Source organism: Nicotiana tabacum, chromosome 15, assembly GCF_000715075.1.
Source record: "Nicotiana tabacum cultivar K326 chromosome 15, ASM71507v2, whole genome shotgun sequence".
NCBI classification, from domain to species: Eukaryota; Viridiplantae; Streptophyta; class Magnoliopsida; order Solanales; family Solanaceae; genus Nicotiana; species Nicotiana tabacum.
Window position 1 is genome coordinate 120,545,603 of NC_134094.1, and position 20,511 is coordinate 120,566,113.

The window sequence follows — 20,511 nt, forward strand, 5'->3', positions numbered from 1 at the left end:
ATAACCGCGCTATACTTGAACTTTCCTACCCCACAATTAATTCAGCTGCACTTTACTGACCTATACCTACTTAAAAAGGTAGGCCTCCATCTTCCCCGACCAGAAAACCAGACCTCCCCCTCCCTCCATTTTTAAAGCAAAGAAAAAACCTCATTGGAGCCCACCCGTCCCACAAAAAATGTATCTTCTCCGTATTGTAGCAAGCTAACACCGGATCTAAGTGGGTATCGCGTAGTGGATTGCTTGTTTCGTCCCCCAAATCATCAAATCTTCACCTTTCAAAAAACTTTAAATAGAGATATTCCGCCTTAGTTTTTGATAAAACTCATGTATAAAAAATGCGTATTAGTTATTTTTTACTGTGGTCTATGTTTTTTCGTGATTGTTTTGTGATTTAATTAATTTGTTATTCTTTATCCGGATTAGATTATTTACGTGCTAAAATTTTAGTAAAATAGATAAATTATTATTTTATGAATAATTAATGTTATTAGTTGTTATAAAAAAATATTTATTAGTTATTTTTTACTGTGGTCTATATTGTTTTGTGATTGTTTTGTAATTTAATTAATTTATTATTTTTTAATCCGAATTAGATTATTTATGTGCTTAAAAATTAGTAAAATAGATAAATTATTATTTTATGAATAATTAATATTATTTGGATTTTATTGTTACACGTATATTAATATGTGACTTTATTGTTATTTAGCATCCTTTTGTGTTATGTTGTGCCCGTAATTATAATGTAGTGCCCTTTAGCGTAGTAAAACTGATAATAAATTTTAGCTAATGGTAGTTGACTTTGTTCATGGCCATTTTGAGTAGTGTTACTTTAGTGAAAAAATATTGGAAACTAACATATGAAATATTAATATAGAAAATTTATCAACCTAAGTATCTGTTATGAATAATTACTAAATTATCTTTGTAGTTATAGAAATTAATCATTTAATTATCTATTAACCCCAAAAATATCTGAAAAAAAGATGATAGTTCAAACACAAACTCTCTCAAATTTTAGTTAACAAATATAAGAAAATAACATAAAAACAACAATATTTGTCAAACTAAGTATTTTTATATGAATACTTATTAATTATATCATGTATAGTTATAAAAATTAATTATTTAATTCTATTATATCCAAAAATAGCTGAGTAAGAAACAAACATATAAAACAATAAACTAACATATAAAATAAGAAACAAACATGTAAAATAATAAACTAACATATAAAATAATATAATAAACTAACATATAAAATAATATAATAAACTAACATATAAAATAATAATATAGAAAATGTATCAACCTAATAATATATTAAAATTAAAATATCGATTAAATATTAATATAAAAGATATTGCAATATGTTTAAAGATGTTAAGCAATCAAAAAGAAAAATACTTTAATTAATATTGTTCAATTTACAGACATCCTCATGGAGGTTCCCCCTGTGCATCCCGGACCTGGATCTCGAGAGCTATTGTTGTTACCGGGCAACCATAGGTCTTCATACATCTGAGATGGGCAGTGTCTGGCCCAGACATTCCGCCCCAGATGTATAGACGATATGTGGGAGTTCATTAGGGACCATCCACTCCATCCCCGTATAGTTAGACGCCTTCAAGATACGGGTTTCTACATGATCATAGAGATCGGCCGGTTGCAGTTGACTGGGCATTGGTCATGGCTATGATAGAGCGGTGGCAATCGAAGACGCACACGTTTCATCTACCCATCGGCGAGGCTACCATCACACTTGAGGATGTGGAGGTTCCTTTTGGGCTGCCTGTCGATGGATTACCTGTAGCTTACCCACTTGCTCTTAGAAACTATAGGGGAGTGCATTACCTGCATATGTTGCAGCGGCTCACCGGTTTCTAGCCAGTGGAACCGACTGCATTAAGTGGGGCCAGTCGATTACAGCTGACGCCCGTCCGACAGCATCTGGTGGCGATGGTTGTGGAGATACAGATGATTCACAGCTGGAGGATATCGACCAGCACACGAGATTATTGTTGCTGCTGATGTTTGGTGGTGTACTGTTCCCGAACACTTCAGGAAACCTAGTCAGCTTGAGATTTCTATATCATCTGGAGGGGCTAGATGATTTACCTAGTTACAGCTGGGGTGCAGCTGTTCTAGGTTACCTGTATAGGCAGATGTGTCGGGCGTGCATGGGCACCGGAGAGACATTGTCGGATTTTTACCGCTGCTGCAGGTGAAAACATAGTCAATTCTTTTCATGATTATAACATACATAGTAAAATAATACCTTAAATTTTACGTTCACGATCTATATTAGGTTTGGGCCTGAGAGCGGTTCCTGCAGTTCCAGCCGCCTCTACCACCGATCGCTCCGGATACACCACTTCCACCGTTTCTCCTTTTAGCTTGGAGGTGGGTTGATAGGTGAGGCTACGGCCGCGAGGTCGAGGCTCGACATCATCTCCCCAATTACAGGGATTTGTTGAATTTTCTTGAAGGCACATAGGTACATATATACTTAAGTTTACTTGGCCTGGTTTTATATGTATTGCATTTACTCACGATTCTTGTGTTTAATAAATAGTTCGTATGGAGGCCATACAACGACGCGCTCATAGCTGGTTTGCCCGATTATTGCTCCCGTGGCCGAGTTATGTGGAGCTCTTCCGTTCCACTGATATGTCTCGATATAGTCGAGCATCATGTCATCGAACGAGACCATCGCTAGTTTGGTCGACCACAGCTTATACTTATTCCGCCCACTTGGGTTTGAACACATTATTAGCGGGATGATCATTGTAGGGTTGACGAGACATACTTAGCCTCGCTAGAGGCCCAGATTGAGGTTTGGGACCAGAGGTATGACCTGATTCCGCCACACCCTCTACCTAAGTGTACGGATGCCAAGCATGAGTATATGGGTTGGTATCGCCACACCCTCCACCTAGGTCATGGTGGTCGGCACCCGTGGAGGATATTAGAGATGATCAGCTGGGTGACCACCCTGAGCCACACGATGCTCATCATGATATGCCGTCATTCAGCCTTCAGTTGTTGCCAGGTACTTCGCAGGTGACCCTGTCAGCTCCATTGTTGATTGCGGGCACGACCATTATGCGACAGGAGTAGGATCAGTATTTTCCTAAACCCCCAGAGCCATCGACAGTTGCTTATGATTGTCCGACACGAGAGGTGCATAATGGGCGACGACTGAGTTATGGCTCATCACCGAGGGATGCTGAGGATATTTCACATACTTCATCTACTCCAGTGCACCTCGATGTTCCGACAGAGCCTTGCGGTGCTACTCAGGCGCAGGTTTGTTTGTATTACTATTATTTCTATTTGTTTTTATCTCATTGATTAGTTAGTAATATCTAAAGCATTTTTATTTTTTTAAAATATCGTCATCGCTCGTCACGGAGGCCAAATTGTGTGATACTGAAATGCCGGAGATGGATAATCTTATTCAGGTGCTCGCTGAGACCATAGTATGACCATTAATTGTTTTTTGCTAACACGTACGTTAGTAATTTATATTTCATATAGTAAAATATCTTATTATTTTGTAGGTTACTACTGGCCCAACGACTGCTTCTACCGAGTCTGCCAGCCTTACCGACGATCATGCTGCAGTGCATCCTCCGATAAAGAGGCGACGTGATGAGGACGATCCTGATAGTGTAACCGGGCGGGATGGGATGGGCCTCAGGCCAGCCAATGCTTTAAAGCATACATGTTGTGGGACACATTGACATTTATTATTATTTGTATATATGACATTAAATATATAATAGCAACATTATTTATGTTTTATATAATTTGTGCATGTGTTTTTATTTCTCGGGTTATTTATTAGTTTAACACTAGAACACAAAAGAAAATGACAGCTTAACATAAAATTTAAATTCGTTACCAATTAAAGATAATACATGACACGTACAACATAAAAATAAAATACTACACTCAATGCATCAATGTGTTTGTTTAGTCACTATCGCCCATTATTCTGTGCTCCAACCACTTAAATTTCTCTTCCAACCTATTTTTATCTTCTTCTGCTTCTTTTAGTTTCTCCTGCAAGGCCGCAAGTTGTTCTTGTAGTTTCACGATCTGGAGTTCATATTCACCGGTCAGATTCCAAATATTTAGCAAACTTGATTTGTAGTATTCCTGATTAACGGGTTCATCATACCATTCTTCAAAGCCACATTGATCTTCATCCTACCAATGAGAGAATAACACAAGACTATTAATTAGCATGTTATATAAAATGTATTAACAAATATTTCTTCTAATAATAATAACTTACAACTTGTGTACACATCCAACGTCTGCGCCCCAGATTGCAATTTGACCAACATGGCTTCAAAATCGCACGTTTGCCACAGTAACACCTTGGTACGTAATTGCGTCCAAACATGTCGTAACGCTCAAAAATAAAAAATTAATGGAAAGTTTTTCTATTCGTTTCGTTATGATGCAGATAATAACTAAAATGCGTGAGGTTTTTATAGGTAGCTAAGAGTGATTTTAGATTACATAACGCATATTGGTGAGGCGCTATGTTTTGCGTGATGATGATTCTTTCGGGTACAAGTAGGTCCAGCTTTTCAGGTCAACAACCCTTTTAGGCCGACAACTTTTTCAGGTCGACATGACAATACACATAGTGCATATTGGCGAGACGCTATGTTTCGCGTGATAATGATTATTTCGGGTACAAGTCCAGCATTTCAGATCAACAACTTTTTTAGGTCGACATGACAATACACATAACGCATATTGGCGAGGCGCTATGTTTCTCGTGATAATAATTCTTTTGGGTACAAGGGGGTCCAGTATTTCAGGTCAACAGCTTTTTCAGGCCGACAGTTTTTTCAGGTCGACATGACAATACACATTGCGCATATTGGTGAGGCACTATGTTTTGCGTGATAATGATTCTTTCGGGTACAAGTGGGTCCAGCATTTCAGGTCAACAGCTATTTCAGGCCGACAATTTTTCAGGTCGACATGACAATACACTTAACGTATATTGGTGATGCACTACGTTTAATATACAAGTTCGTGCAGCTTAGTTCTTCTTAAGTTGAACCAAGAGATTATTATTCAAATACCATTTGAAGAACCATTACAACATCTAATTCAGAAATGCCACTAACATTTAATAAGTGGTTTACGAAGAGGCAAAAAGATGAAGGTAGTTCAAAAGATCCACATGGAACACGACATAACACAATTGATCCCTACCTTGAAAAAAATATGTTAGGTTGCTATACTGATTTGGTTGATGACAAGTGGTATGGTGTCCTGCGTCCCTTGGCAGATAAGCCTATCAATATGCACACTGATCTCAAAGTTGCAGGGCACATTATTGAGGGCAAAGCGCATTCTACAAAGCCTGAAGGTATGCGAATTTGGGGCGAAAAACTACAATGGGTTCCCCTTTACTCAAAACGATGTGATTATGAAGTATTATGTCACTGACATGGGCTTGTTGTGCCACAAGCAATGTCTGCAACCTTTCAAACAAACACATACTAAGATGAACAAGAAGTGATTCGGCATTTGATGAAGGAGATTCTAGAAATGGAAAAGGCACTAGCTGTTCATCATGCAATGGATGATCTTAACTACTTAGAAGGAACGGAGGATCAGTATTGGGATTTATTAGAAAATAAAAGATTGCATAGAGATAATGATTATCCTGTTTTCCCAACAGTTGTCGAGTGACACGGACTACCTAAGTTTCTACCACACACGTTGGACGTAGGAGTCCCATATTATTGTCGAAATCAAACAAGTGGTCTTATTGATGATAACGATGAAATATGAGAAATGTGTGTCAACTAGGGCCTAGATTACGATGCCCTAGGTCCCGAAGGGTGCGTACAAGATATTGACGAAGAAGATGAAGACGGTGATAATGAAATAGTACCAGACAGCGACGATAATGGCGAATGACAATTGTTTTCTTATTTCTTGGGGTGTATGTTACATTGTTGTATTGAATCTTTAATGCTAAATATCAATTAGATTTAATTCCATTGGAAATATAATTTTATTTCATACATTTTGCAACCTGAACATTTACATAAATTTAGTACACCAAAATTACTCTAATAAAACACTACGTTTATCCTTGATAATTGGGCACATTGGATAAACTGCCACCTAGAGCTGAATTACCACCGCTTCCCAAACCAGCTGAAGGACATTTACGGCGGTCGTGTCCTGTTTGGGAACATAAGCCACATTTATGCGCGTAAATGGTATCACCAACATCCATTCGGTTCCGTATATGCGTTCTTTGTTGCACTTACCGTTGATGCACATAATCCTTGTTACACACCATTTTAAATGGTTCTGGATGCCAATAACTGGGTGCAACTGTCCACTATATGTGTTTAGGTATGCAACAATACTATATTCTTTATCACCGTACCTCGTTGCCGCGAAACCTGTATGTTGAAAGCACTTCATGGCATGTGAGCATGGCAAGTGATAGATTGACCATTTTTCACAGGAGCATAATATTCTGGCTTCATTGACGGTGTGTGTATTATTCCCGCGGTTGTGATGCATACCAGTGCAAACTTCAAAAATATCTCGCTCGTTGCAATACTGCAGAAATGAATGCCATTGTGCTCGCTTCTTATATTTCTCAAATCGTTTCATTGGTTGTGGCATAAATTCAACACCCCTTTCCATCAATGACGATGCACCTCTAGATCTTTTAACAAATCTCTCCGCCATCTGCTTGAATGGCATCCGCACCATGACAGTGACAGGCAATCCACGTGCAGACTTCAATAACCCATTGAAAGACTGACAGATTTATAGTCAAAATTCCCCATCTTCTACCACCATCCGTATGCAAAGTCCACTTGTCAAGCTCATGTCGCATCAACCAACGATAGGCTTCTGGGTCTTCCTGCCTAATCAATTCCATTCGCCTCCTGAATTTATACTCTTGGTGGTCTGTTGCAGCCATCCACATTAAATTATGCAAGTCCTTGTACGAATAAGCCATCTAGAAGTTGGCCTTCAAGTGCCTAACACAGTAACGGTGGTAGGCATACAGTTTCTGCCATGTACGAAAATTGTGTACAGAACTTAAAATACCGCCATGCCGATCAGATATTAGACAAATACCTAAGCGTTGTTTGACAACGTTAACAACGTGCTCCTTTAAGTGGTTCAAAAATAATGTCCAAGTCTCCTGGCTTTCATTGGCACAAATAGCAAATACTAGGGGAAATATACTTCCATTAGCACCTACTGCAACAGCGATCAACAACTTAATATCATACTTTCCGTAGACATGAGTGCCATCTATGGATATTACCGGCCGACAATGCCCAAAACCATCAATGGCTGGTTTACATGCCCAGAACACATATCTGAATATGTATTCTAGTATTCCCGGACTCCACTCAAGCTTTCATTCAACAACAGTCCTGGGGTTAAAGTGTTGCAATGCAGCCATGTACCTGGGTAGAGCGGCAAATGACTTATCCCAGTTATCATAAACAAGTTCAAACGCACGTTTACGCCCGAGAAATGCCTTTCTTTTGGTAATGGTACATCAATATACCTTGTGGACAGATGTTATACACTCTTTGATCTTGTACCTTATGGACGCTTCAATGTGGAATTAAGATAAGAGAAATCAAGTCAACATTTAAGTTAAAATGATTCCCACTGAATGTGTCCATTTCATAATTGTGGGTGCCAATGTATTTTTCTACAATCCACATATTTGTTTTCAACTTTCTCGCACGCAGCATCCAATTACAATCTTGAAACCATCTACGATAAATAACCTTGTATACTTCCGGAGATGACTCATGAACCACGATCTCACGATAATCTTATATGTTGTACATTCGCACCGCCTTACTTAGGCGCACTTTATCAGCCAAAAGCATGCCCTTTGACAGCACCGTTGCTCTATATTCATCCCACATTACTGTCCGAATTTCGTCAAGATCCCTTGTGAGGGCATCGACATCCGGCATACTTAGAAACTGATCAAGGTAGGGAATCTCCCTTGAATGAAACGACTCATGGGACTCGTACACTATTGGTCTAACGGGAGGTAGAGCATGCTCTCTCATCAAATCAGGTTCATCATTCTCGTCCTCATCATTGTCACCCTCATCAGGAAAGGGTGTGTCATCTCCAGACTCGTCAGCATTATTATCATAATCACTATCATCTTCCTGACTCTGCGCATCTGCCAGATCCCGATTAAATATATCGTCTTCAAAAAATTGAGTAAGGACAGGACCTTCAAGTTGCTCGTTTTCACTGCACAACCAATAAAATAATGAGTTTCTCAAATTCATCTAAACGTTACATTTATACTTTATCACTTCACTTACAAATCAAAATATGTTGATATCCCATGATGCACATTATCCTGTTGATGATGACTCCCTGATGGACCACCATGATCCAACACACCAAAACTAGACATATTTTAACTGTCCGTTGGTTCATAATTTATAAAATTCATATCTGGCCGGTACCCCCTGTGGAATATATGAGTGTTAATACACATTCAATACATAAAAATAAACCTCATAATACAAAGAAAAATTGAAGTTTACCACTCGGCTTGCGAATTATGTAAACTTGGGGAGAAATTATGTCCTCGCTTCACATTCGCTCGTGGAGATAAGTTTGATCTGGCCAAACCCTTTCACCCGGAACCTGTTCAGATAAAACTGCTCCAAAAACAAAATACCCGATGATTGAGGGATATCCCTATTTTGCGGAACCTCATTATTGCGAACATCTTCAACCTTGACATACATTTCCAACATTTTTATCACAAGAAGTTCCCGGTGTTCATCCGGAGTTCTCAAAAAATCTGTCAGAGTTTCATCATCTTCGATATTAAACTCAGCATAACAAGCAACCCCTTGCGGAGTAACAGAATACGGATATCTTCTGGTTACTTTAATATTCACCGAACATTTGCTCACACTCATTTTTTTACATAACAACGATATCAACATATCGTACTCCATTGTAAATGGTAACTTAACATGACACTGTTTATTCTCCACCACAACCTCCCCCCCTCCCCCTTCCAATATAATGAAACCCTAATTTTTCGCTCTTCGGACATTATGAAAAAATGCAAAATAACTTAACGAACAGATATTTTGGAAGACCTGAAGGATCCAAAATAAATTTTTACCTAATTCTGGAGCTCCTTAAATAAGGAAAAAACTAGACCGGGGGTACAATAATTGAAGTATAGCGCATGCATAGTAGACACTATATATTTAGCGCATAATAGGCGTTATACCCATATGAATTATTGGTGGTCAGTTAAGTGCAGAAGAATTATTAGTGGGGCAAGACATTTTATATATAGCGCGTTTATTCACCGCGCTATACCTTAACGGACAAACGTGCCGTTAAAGTATAGTTCGTTGAATAATCGCGCTATATATATAATGGTACACAGTTTTTTATTTTTTTTTTACCTATTTGTGTCTTTTGAGTCTAAAAGAGCCACACTTTGGTTCCGGACTCTTAGTATGATGACAATTAACATATAGCACGTGGGAAAGCATGACGAATTGAATGGTGAAATTAAAAAATAGCCAGATTTACAAGTGGTAATTGAAAAATAGCCACACTTTCAAAAGTAATCGAAATTTAACCACTTTTCATGTAAAGATAAATCTGAACGAAAACACTGTTCAAAATCTGAAAAATATTCCAGCATAATATATTGGTCATCCAGCATAATATACTGGATTTCCAGCATAATATATTGGTCCAGCATAATATGCTGCAAGTTTATATGCATGTGCTCCAATCTCCAGTATATTATGCTAGAACTTTCCGTGTTGCAGCAAAATAGTGGCTATTTTTCAATGACTTTGCAAACGCTGGCTATTTTTCAATTACCAGTCCGAAATTTGACTGGCCCGTGCTATTTTTAATGAATTGAATGTTAAATTGTGACATCTTGTTAGCATTGTATGGGCTTTGTCAAACCTAAAAAAATGAGCAGGTGTTTGGGCCACTTTTTTGGACTTTCTTGCATAACTCTAGAAAAATCCCCAAACAAATTTTAGTAGGATTGTTACCCAAATAGTCCGGTCAGATTCAATACTTACTTTTTCTAATCAGTATATATAGATTATACATTGATTATACACAGCTATACATATATTATACATCCTTCGATTATTTTTAGTTTAAGAGATTAGGTGACCGACTATTTGGGCTAATTCTTCAATTTTTTGCTATGCATTGGACATCAATTGTAACGTGAATTCATAAGATAGTCACACTTAAAATCTTACTCCTTCCATCTCAAATTACATGTCGTGATTTCTAAAAATATTTGTCTCAAATTATTTGTTATTTTTGGAGTTCAAGACAATTTTTTTTTTCATTTTACCCTTAATAGTAATTGTTCTTGAAGATGGAGATAACACATAAATAGAGTAAATATTCAATTAAGAGATATTATATCTTAAGACATAAATAATGGTAAAATAATACAAAATCCCTTCTAATTAATGTTTCTTAATGTTTCTTAAGAGAAACTCGATAAATAATTTGATACAGAGAGAATAAAAGGCAAACAAAATTTCCCCTCTTGGATTTTGAGAAAGTATTAATTATAATCGTCCTGAAGAACTTTTACATTAATACTCTCTAAGAGAGTGTCTGAAAGTTAAAGTAGTTATTTACTTTTCCTCTAAAGTTTACTGGTAGGTAACTATCCATAATTCTTTAGATAGAGCGACGGAAGAGATCTAGTTTCCCTATGTTAATGCAACGTATATGTAGCAATTTAACCATAAGATTTTTTCTTTTCTGTTTTGTTCAGCACTAAGAAAATATTTAACTGCCCAAAGCGCTTAATCAATTAAAACTCATGTACATCTTAAAGTAGTCGAATTTCAAATTACTTGACTCTTGTACTTGGATTGTGCTTCTAATTTTGAGGTGTCTTAATGAGATTCTCATTGTATTAATGGTTAATTAAGTTATCGTCTTGGGAATACTCAACTTCATGAATTACCTCTTGGGATTTATGCATTGAGTTTAAGATGAGTAAGACAACCTACGTGATTTAGCCTCGATCTTTACGTGCCCCCAACTAAGCAGCAGTAACTATGAAATTACTGAAATTTGAACTTATATATCAATTCCACCGGGTATTTGCTACAGCACAACTACCGGGTAGATCTGCCTATCAAAGTTAATCAAATAAAAAGAAATTATTATAGCGTTTATGTCTATGTTGAAATTTTAACCTAATAGCTCATAACTCTTCTCATACTTTATTAATCACTAGATCACACCCTCTTGAGTGTCTGAGCTTAATTATAAGATTTGATTATTTAAATTTAGACGAGTTGAAAGATCAGTTTAAATGAAAAATATGACAATTTGAATAACTTATATAGTCGATTTCAACTTATTTGAAACGTAAGTGTAATCTTTATTGTTGTTATTGTGGTTTTGGTTTTTGAAAGTTATGTGAAGAGGATCCAACTTAGGGTGTCCGACAAGGCACTCTGTAGCATGCTAAAATTAAAATGGATATAATTAATTAAATCATACAGATGAATGCAGTTATAACAGCTGCATATATCTGCTAACTCACTCTTTCCCCATTCAATAATTGCACATGTTCTCCCCTTTAAACATTTTCGAATAATCGCCGACCTTGAAGAAACTGCCGTTTGCCAAACCCAAAAGGCAGGAAATCACTTCGAATATGTCAATCATTAGTATATTATAGTAGGAAATTAGTGTAAAGGATATTAATTCTGAAATTTTAAGATAGCGAAGGCAAAATGCCATTGTATGCACATTATTTTTTAGAGACAAATGAATGAAAACTTAGTATAAATACATATAGAGTGAGTGCATGTGCCGAAGGCTACGTACATATATCATTAGAGTTTGATGAGGGTTAGTCCGTATTTTGTTTTATTTGTATTATTATAAGGTGTTTATACCAAATAATATTATTAATTTACCATGGAAATAAAATAAAAATAAAAATATGTATTAATTAATTATAATTAAATGATAGATTTCTTTTTTCTTTCAGTACTAGTAGGGTTAGCCCGGGCTTTGCCCGGGCCCAACATGAACAACGCTGTGCTTTTTGTTACATATTATGCTACTTTGTCAACGTAAGGGAATTCGGGTAACATTGAGCGGATGGGTTTTCGTTTTAGGTGTTGGTAGTTCTCACGACCCGAAATTCTTACCTTCGGACCGTGATGGCGCCTAACATTTCACTTGCTAGGCAAGCCAACGTTAGAATAATATTATCCATTTTTAAAATAACTTTTAAATTTATTAATAATATAGAACAATTATGGAAGTAAGGTCTGAAATATAGTGAATAATTCATTAAAATAAAGATGTCTAAATACCATCCCAGAATTTGTGTCACAAGTGCACGAGCTTCTAGAATTATACAAATAAAGGTCTGAAATAAAATAAAGTTGTCTCGAAATAAACACATAACTAAAGTAAAATAGACGGGGACTTCAGAACTGCGAACGCCGTGCAGTTATACCTCAAGTCTCCTCTGAGTAGCTGAAATCCGAGCAAGTCTATGGTATGCCGCTGGGACCAACTCTAAAATCTGCACAAGAAGTGCAGAGTGTAGTATCAGTACAACCGACCTCATGTACTGGTAAGTGCTGAGCCTAACCTCGACGAAGTAGTGACGAGGCTAAGGCGGGTCACTTACATTACCTGTACGCAATATTAATAACAACAACAATAATAGAAATAAATCAGGTAATTTATTTATAATAATTGAAGCCAACTCATCAGTCATAACCAATTGTCATTTCCATCAATTCTATTGCAGCGTGCAACCCGCTCTCACAATATATTCACATTCAATTCTGTTGCAACGTGCAACCCGCTCTCACAATGTATTCACATTCAATTCTGCTGCGGTGTGGAACCCGCTCCTCCAATATATTGATTTTAATCAAGTCTGTTGCGGCGTGCAACCCGATCCCCCAATATATATATGTATGTCGACTTTTAAATAAGTCTGTTGCGGCGTGCAGCCCGATCCTCCAATATGGACTTTTAATAAGTCTATTGCGGCGTGCAACCCGATCCTCCAATATGGACTTTTAATAAGTCTGTTGCGGCGTGCAACCCGATCCTCAAATATATTCATTATAATCAATTCTATTGCGGCGTGCAACCCGCTCCTCCAATATATTCATTTACCAATTCTTATGGCAGAAATTTCCCCAATAAATGCAATAATTAATATAAAATTATAAGATAACAAGCGTACAATAATTATGATTTAATTATGAAATAAACAAAGGCAATTTGCAAATTATTATGGAAATCAGAGAGAAAATATGCAGTTTAATATTTAATATGCTAAATGTCAAATAACAGTTAAGGTACATAATTCAAATAGCATCTAACAATTAATGCAAGAATTCAAGAATTAATATTTGACAAAGAATAGGAGAGAAACAATTATTATAATAATTAATTCATGATTTAAAATAATTTATGATCTTTCAAGTAAGCAGACAAACAATTAATTTGACGACGTATAGACACTCGTCACCTCGCCTATACGTCGTTCACATGCAATTCACATAAATAATTTAAGGGTTCTATTCCCTCAAGTCAAGGTTAACCACGACACTTACCTCGCTTTGCAAATTCCAATCAATTACTCGATCACAACTTTTCCTTTTAAATTTATCTCCAAAAGCTTCAAATCTATTCACAAACAATTCGATATACTCAATACGAATCATAAGAATTAATTCCATATGAAGTTACAAATTTTTCGGATAAAAATCTAAAAATTATTAAAATATTCGGCAGTGAGACCCACGTCTCAAATCTCGAAAAAACTTACGAAATCCGAATACCCATTCCGAGACGAGTCCAACCATATAAAAATTATCCAATTCCGATGTCAAATGGACCTTCAAATCTTAAATTTTCGTTTTTGAAAGATTTTATAAAAATCTGATTTTTCGTCCATAAATTCACAGATTCATGATATAAATGAGTATGAAATCATGAAATATAATCAATATAGGATAAGCAAGACTTACCCCATTATTTTCCCGTAAAAATCGCCCAAAAGTCGCCTTACCCGAGCTCAAAAATGAAAAAGAGTTGAAAATGGGTCGAAACCCCATTTCTAGAACTTAAGTTCTGTTTGTAGGATTTTTACCCTTCGCGAACGCGGTCAGTGCCTCGCGTTCGCGAAGCACAAATTTGTGCTCTCCAATTTTACTCTTCGCGAACGCGAGGGCTACCTCGCGAACTCGTTGCTTGCCTGGTTTGGCCTTCGCGAACGCGAGATGCCCTTCGCGAACGCGAAGGCTAATTTTCCTGGCCAGCCTCTTTCCCTTCGCGAACGCGAGGCTTCGATCGTGAACGCGAAGCTTTGCACCTCAAGCCTTCGCGAACGCGGCTCCCTCTTCGCGAACGTAAAGAGTAATTTTCATCTGCCTCTAGTTTCTTCTTCGCGAACGCGAGCCCCCTCTTGCCAACGCGAAGAAGGATACCAGAAGCAGATTTCTGCAGGTTTTCCCAAGTCCAAAAATGATCCGTTAACCACCCGAAATCAACCCGAGCCCTCGGGGCTCCAAACCAAATATGCACCCAAGTTCTAAAACATCATACGAACCTGCTCGCGCGATCAAATCGCCAAAATAACACCAAGAACTACGAATCTGACACCAAATCAAAGGAAATTTTCAAGAAAACTTTAAAACTTATATTTTTACAACCGGACGTCCGACTCACGTCAAATCAACTCTGATTCTCACCAAATTCGGCAGACAAGTCATAAATATTATAGTGGACCTACACCGGGCTCCGGAATCAAAATACGGACCCGAGGTCAATAAATCCAACATTAGTAATTTCTTAAAAATCATTAAGCTTTCAAGCTTTTAATTTTTTATCAAAATTCCATATCTCGAGCTAGGGACCTCGGAATTTGATTCCGGGCATATGCCCAAGTCCCAAATCACGATATGGACCTACTAGAATTGTCAAAATACTGATCCGGGTTCGTTTGCTCAAAATATTGACTAAAGTCAACTCAGTTGAGTTTTTAAAGCTCTATTTCATATTTTAATCTATTTTTCACATAAAAACTTTTCGAAAAATTGTACGGACTGTGCACGCAAGTCGAAGAATGATAAATGATACTTTTTGAGGTCTTAGAACACAGAATTACTTATTAAATTTAAAGATAAAATTTTGGATCATCACATTCTCCACCTCTAAAACAAACATTCGTCCTCGAACGGAGTTAGAAAAAAGTACATGAGCTGGTGAATAAGTGTGGATATTTACTCCGCATGTCCGCCTCGGTCTCCCAGGTAGATGCTTGTACCGTCTGACCTCTCCATTGTACTCGAACTGAAGGATAACTCTTAGATCTCAACTGCCGTACCTGCCGGGCTAGAATAGCCACCGACTCCTCCTCGTAAGTCAAATCTTTGTCCAATTGGACTGAGCTGGAATCTAACACATGGGACGGATCACCATGATATTTTCGGAGCATAGACACATGGAACACCGGATGAACCGCTGATAAACTAGGTGGTAATGCAAGCTTGTAGGCTACTTCACCCACCCTTTCAAGAATTTCAAAGGGTTCGATATACCTAGGGCTCAACTTGCCCTTCTTTCCGAACCTCATTACACCTTTCATAGGTGAAACTTGGAGCAATATTCTTTCACCAACCATGAATGCAATATCACGAACTTTACGGTCGGCATAACTCTTTTGCCTAGACTGAGCTGTGCGAAGTCGATCCTGAATAATCTTGACCTTATCCAAGGCATCCTGTACCAAATCGGTACCCAACAACCGAGGCTCTCCCGGTTCAAACCAGCCAACTGGCAAACGGCATCGCCTTCCATATAATGCCTCATATGGAGCCATCTGAATGCTTGACTAGTAACTATTATTATAAGCAAACTCCGCAAGTGGCAAGAACTGATCCCAAGAACCTTCAAGTCTATAACACAAGCGCGAAGCATATCTTTCAATATCTGAATGGTGCGCTCTGACTGTCCGTCTGTCTGTGGATGAAATGATGTACTCAACTCAACCCGCGTGCCTAACTTACGATATACAGCCCTCCATAAGTGTGAGGTAAATTGCGTACCTCGATCTGAAATAATAGACACGGGCACACCGTGTAGGCGGACAATATCACGAATGTAAATTTCAGCTAAACCTCTCTGAAGAATAGGTAATTGCCACTGGAATGAAATGTGGTGACTTGGTCAACCTATCCACAATGACCCAAACTGTGTCAAATTTTCTCTGAGTACGTGGGAGCCCAACTACAAAATCCATAGTGATATTCTCCCACTTCCACTCAGGAATTTCTAACTTCTGAAGCAAACCACCAGGTCTCTGATGCTCGTTCTTAACTTGCTGATAATTCAGACACCGAGCTACATATGCAACTATATCGTTCTTTATTCTCCTCCACCAATAATGTTGCCGTAAATCTTGATACATTTTAGCGGCACCTGGATGAATAGAATACCTGGAACAGTATGCCTCTTCAAGAATTAATTCATGAAGCCCATCCATATTAGGCACACAAATACGACCCTGTATTCGCAGAACTCCATCTTCCCCACAGCAACCCGTTTGGCATCACCGTGCCGCACCGTGTCCTTAAGGACAAGTAAATGAGGATTATCATACTGCCTCACTCTGATGCGCTCATATAAAGAAGACCGAGCGACTGTGAAAGTTAGAACCCGACTAGGTTCTGAAACATCTAACCTCACGAACTGATTAGCCAAAGTCTGAACATCTGCAGCTAATGGCCTCTCACCAACCGGAATATACGCAAGACTGCCCATACTCATAACCTTTCTACTCAAAGCATCAGCCACCATATTGGCCTTTCCGGGGTGATACAAAATAGTGATATCATAGTCTTTCAACAACTTCAACCATCTTCTCTGCCTCAAATTAAGATCCTTTTGTTTGAACATATACTGAAGGCTACGATGATCAGTAAATACCTCACATGAGACACCGTAGAGGTAATGCCTCCAAATCTTCAGCACATGAACAATGGCTGCCAATTCTAAGTCAAGAACATAATAATTCTTCTCGTGAACTTTCAACTGCCGCTACGCATATGCAATTACCTTGCCATCTTGCATTAATACTGCACCAAGCCCAATGTGAGATGCGTCACAATATACCGTATATGATCCTGAACCTGTGGGTAATACCAACACTGCCGCCGTAGTCAAAGCGATTTTGAGCTTCTGAAAGCTCATCTCACACTCGTCTGACCATCTGAATGGGACACCTTTCTGGGTCAATCTGGCCAATGGGCTTGATATAGATGAAAACCCTTCCATGAACCGACGAATAATAACCTGCTAAACCCAAGAAACTCCGGATCTCTGTAACTGAAGTAGGTCTAGGCCAATTCTGAACAGCCTCAATCTTCTTAGGATCCACCTTTATGCCTTCTGCCGATACAACATGCCCCAAAAAGGCAACTGAGTCTAACCAAAACTCACATTTTGAAAACTTGGCATATAACTGATTATTCTTCAAGGTGTGAAGCACACTTCGAAGATGCTGCTCATGTTCCTCTCGACTGCTGGAGTAAATCAAGATATCATCAATGAATACAACCATAAAAGAATCCAAATAAGGTTTGAACACCCGATTCATCAAATCCATAAATGCTGCTGGGGAATTTGTCAACCCAAATGACATCACTAGGAATTTGTAATGCCCATACCGAGTTCGAAAAGCTATTTTAGGGACATCAGATGCTCTAACCTTCAACTGATGGTAATCAGACCTCAAATCGATCTTCGAAAATACCTTAGCACCCTGAAGCTGATCAAATAAGTCATCAATTCTTGGCAGCGGATATTTATTTTTGATAGTGGTCTTATTCAACTGCCGATAGTCTATACACATCCGTATAGAGCCATCTTTCTTCTTTACAAATAATACTGGTGCACCCCAGGGCGAGACACTAGGTCAAATGAATCCCGGATCAAGCAAGTCTTGTAACTGCTCTTTCAATTCTTTCAACTCTGGCAGGGCCAGATGGTATGGTGGAATAGAAATGGGCTGAGTGCTCGGAGCCAAATCAATACAGAAGTCAATATCTCTATCGGGTGGTATCCCCGGCAAATCTGCAGGAAATACTTTTGGAAATTCACGAACAACTGGTACTGAGTCCATAGAAGGAACATCCGCACTGGGATCACGAATATAAGCCAAATAGGCTAGACACCTTTTCTCTACCATACGCCGAGCTTTCATATAAGAAATAACCCTACTGGAAGAATGGCCAAGAGTTCCTTTCCACTCTAACCGAGGTAACCCCGGCATGGCTAGGGTCACTATCTTGGCATGACAATCTAATATAGAATGATAAGGTGAGAGCCAATCCATACCCAAGATGACATCAAAATCTACCATATCAAGAAGTAGAAGATCCACACTAGTCTCAAGATTACCAATAGTAACCACACACGAATGATAGACATGATCTACTACAACAGAGTCTCCCACCGGTGTAGATATACAGACAGAAGTACTCAGAGAATCACAAGGCACAACCAAATATGAGACAAAATAGAAGGACACATAGGAATAAGTAGATCCTGGATCAAATAGAACTGAAGCATCTCTATGGCAAACTGGAATAATACCTGTGATTACAACATCAGATGACTCGGCCTCAAGCCTAGCTGGAAAAGCATAAAATCAGGGATGGGCCCCACCACTCTGAACTGCGTCCCTGGGATGGCCTCTAACTACAGCCTCTCCCTGGATGACCTCCATCTCTAATAGCCTGACCTCCACCTCTAATAGCCTGACCTCCACCCCTAGCTGCCTGACCCCTACCTCTAGCTGGTTGAGCAAGCAGCGAAGCAACCAGTGCTGGTATGATGGCACGAGAATCTTGCTGAGATCTGTTACTCGCCATTCTAGGGCAATACCTCCTGATGTGACCAATGTTCCCACACTCATAACACCCATCCTGATGCCATGGCTGCTGAAGCTGAAGCTGACCCAAATGGGCCGGATAACCGCTGTAGTAACTCTGGAGTAGTGATGCACTGATAGGAGCTGAATGTGCACTGAATGTTGGCTATCCAGAGTAAGGCATAATAGGACCGTGACTCCCTGAAGCACCGGGAGATACATGAAGTGCTGAATGAAACGGTCTGGGAGGATGACCCCTACCAAAATTACCTCTGTCCCCAGACGAGGCACCACTGAAACCACCGAACTGATGAGGCCTCTTATCGGACCTCTGCCCTCTCTCCTGTACAAGAACCATCTCGATCCTCCTTGCGACATTAGCAGCTACCTGAAAAGAAATCTCACTTCCGGTCTCCTTGGCCATCTGAAGTCTGATAGGGTGAGTGAGTCCCTCAATAAACCTCCTCACTCTCTATCCCTCCGTAGGTAGTAAATGGAGAGCATGGCGGGCCAAATCCATAAAACGGGACTCATACTACCCTGCCGTAGATGCTCAAATTGCTTGCGAAATTCCTCTCTCAGTGTGATAGGGAGGAACTTTTCCAGAAATAGCTGAGAGAACTTCTCCCATGTAAGTACAGGTGATCTGACTGGTCGGGTCAATGTATAATCTCTCCACCACCTCTTGGCAGAACCCGTCATCTGAAATACAGCAAAATCAACCCCATTGGTCTCAACTATACCCATGTTCCGCAGCACCTCATGGCAACGTTCAAGATAATCCTGTAGGTCCTCAGAAAGTGTACCATTGAAGTGAACTGCAAAGAGCTTGGTAAACTTATCCAGTCTCAATAAGGCCTCAAAAGACATGGCGGGCCTATCACCGATCTGTGCCGCAATAACTGGTTGAACTACCCCAACTAGCGGGGCAGCTGGAGCCTGATTCTGGGGAGCCATCTGCTCCGGAGCGGGAGTAGTGGGAGTTTATGCTCCTCCCCCAGCCTGTGAGGCGATTGGTGCCACTGGAAATGTACCATTCTGGGCCACGCCCTCCATAAGACTTACCAAATGGACTAAAGCGTCCTGAAGTACTAGAGTGGCTATGAATCCTTCCGGGACCTGAACTGGCCCAACTGGTACATTCTGAACTGGAACATCCTCCTGAAGGTCCACCTGAGGTTCTTCAACAGGTGCAACTGCTCGAGCTCTCGACTGAGCTCTACCTCGGCCTCGGCCTCTGCCTCGGCCTCTAGCACGACCTCGACCTCTACCCCTGGCCATAGTTGCCGCCGGGGGTTCTGGTCCCTGACCATCGGTAGAGGTATTACGTGTTCTCACCATCTGCGAGAGAATAAGAGTAGAATAGTTCAATCATCGATGATAGAATAAAATTGCACGACAGAATAAGAAAGAAGTGATATAGTTCCTAAACCTCATAGCCTCTAATAGATAAGTATAGACGTCTCCGTACCGATCCTTCAAACTCTACTAAG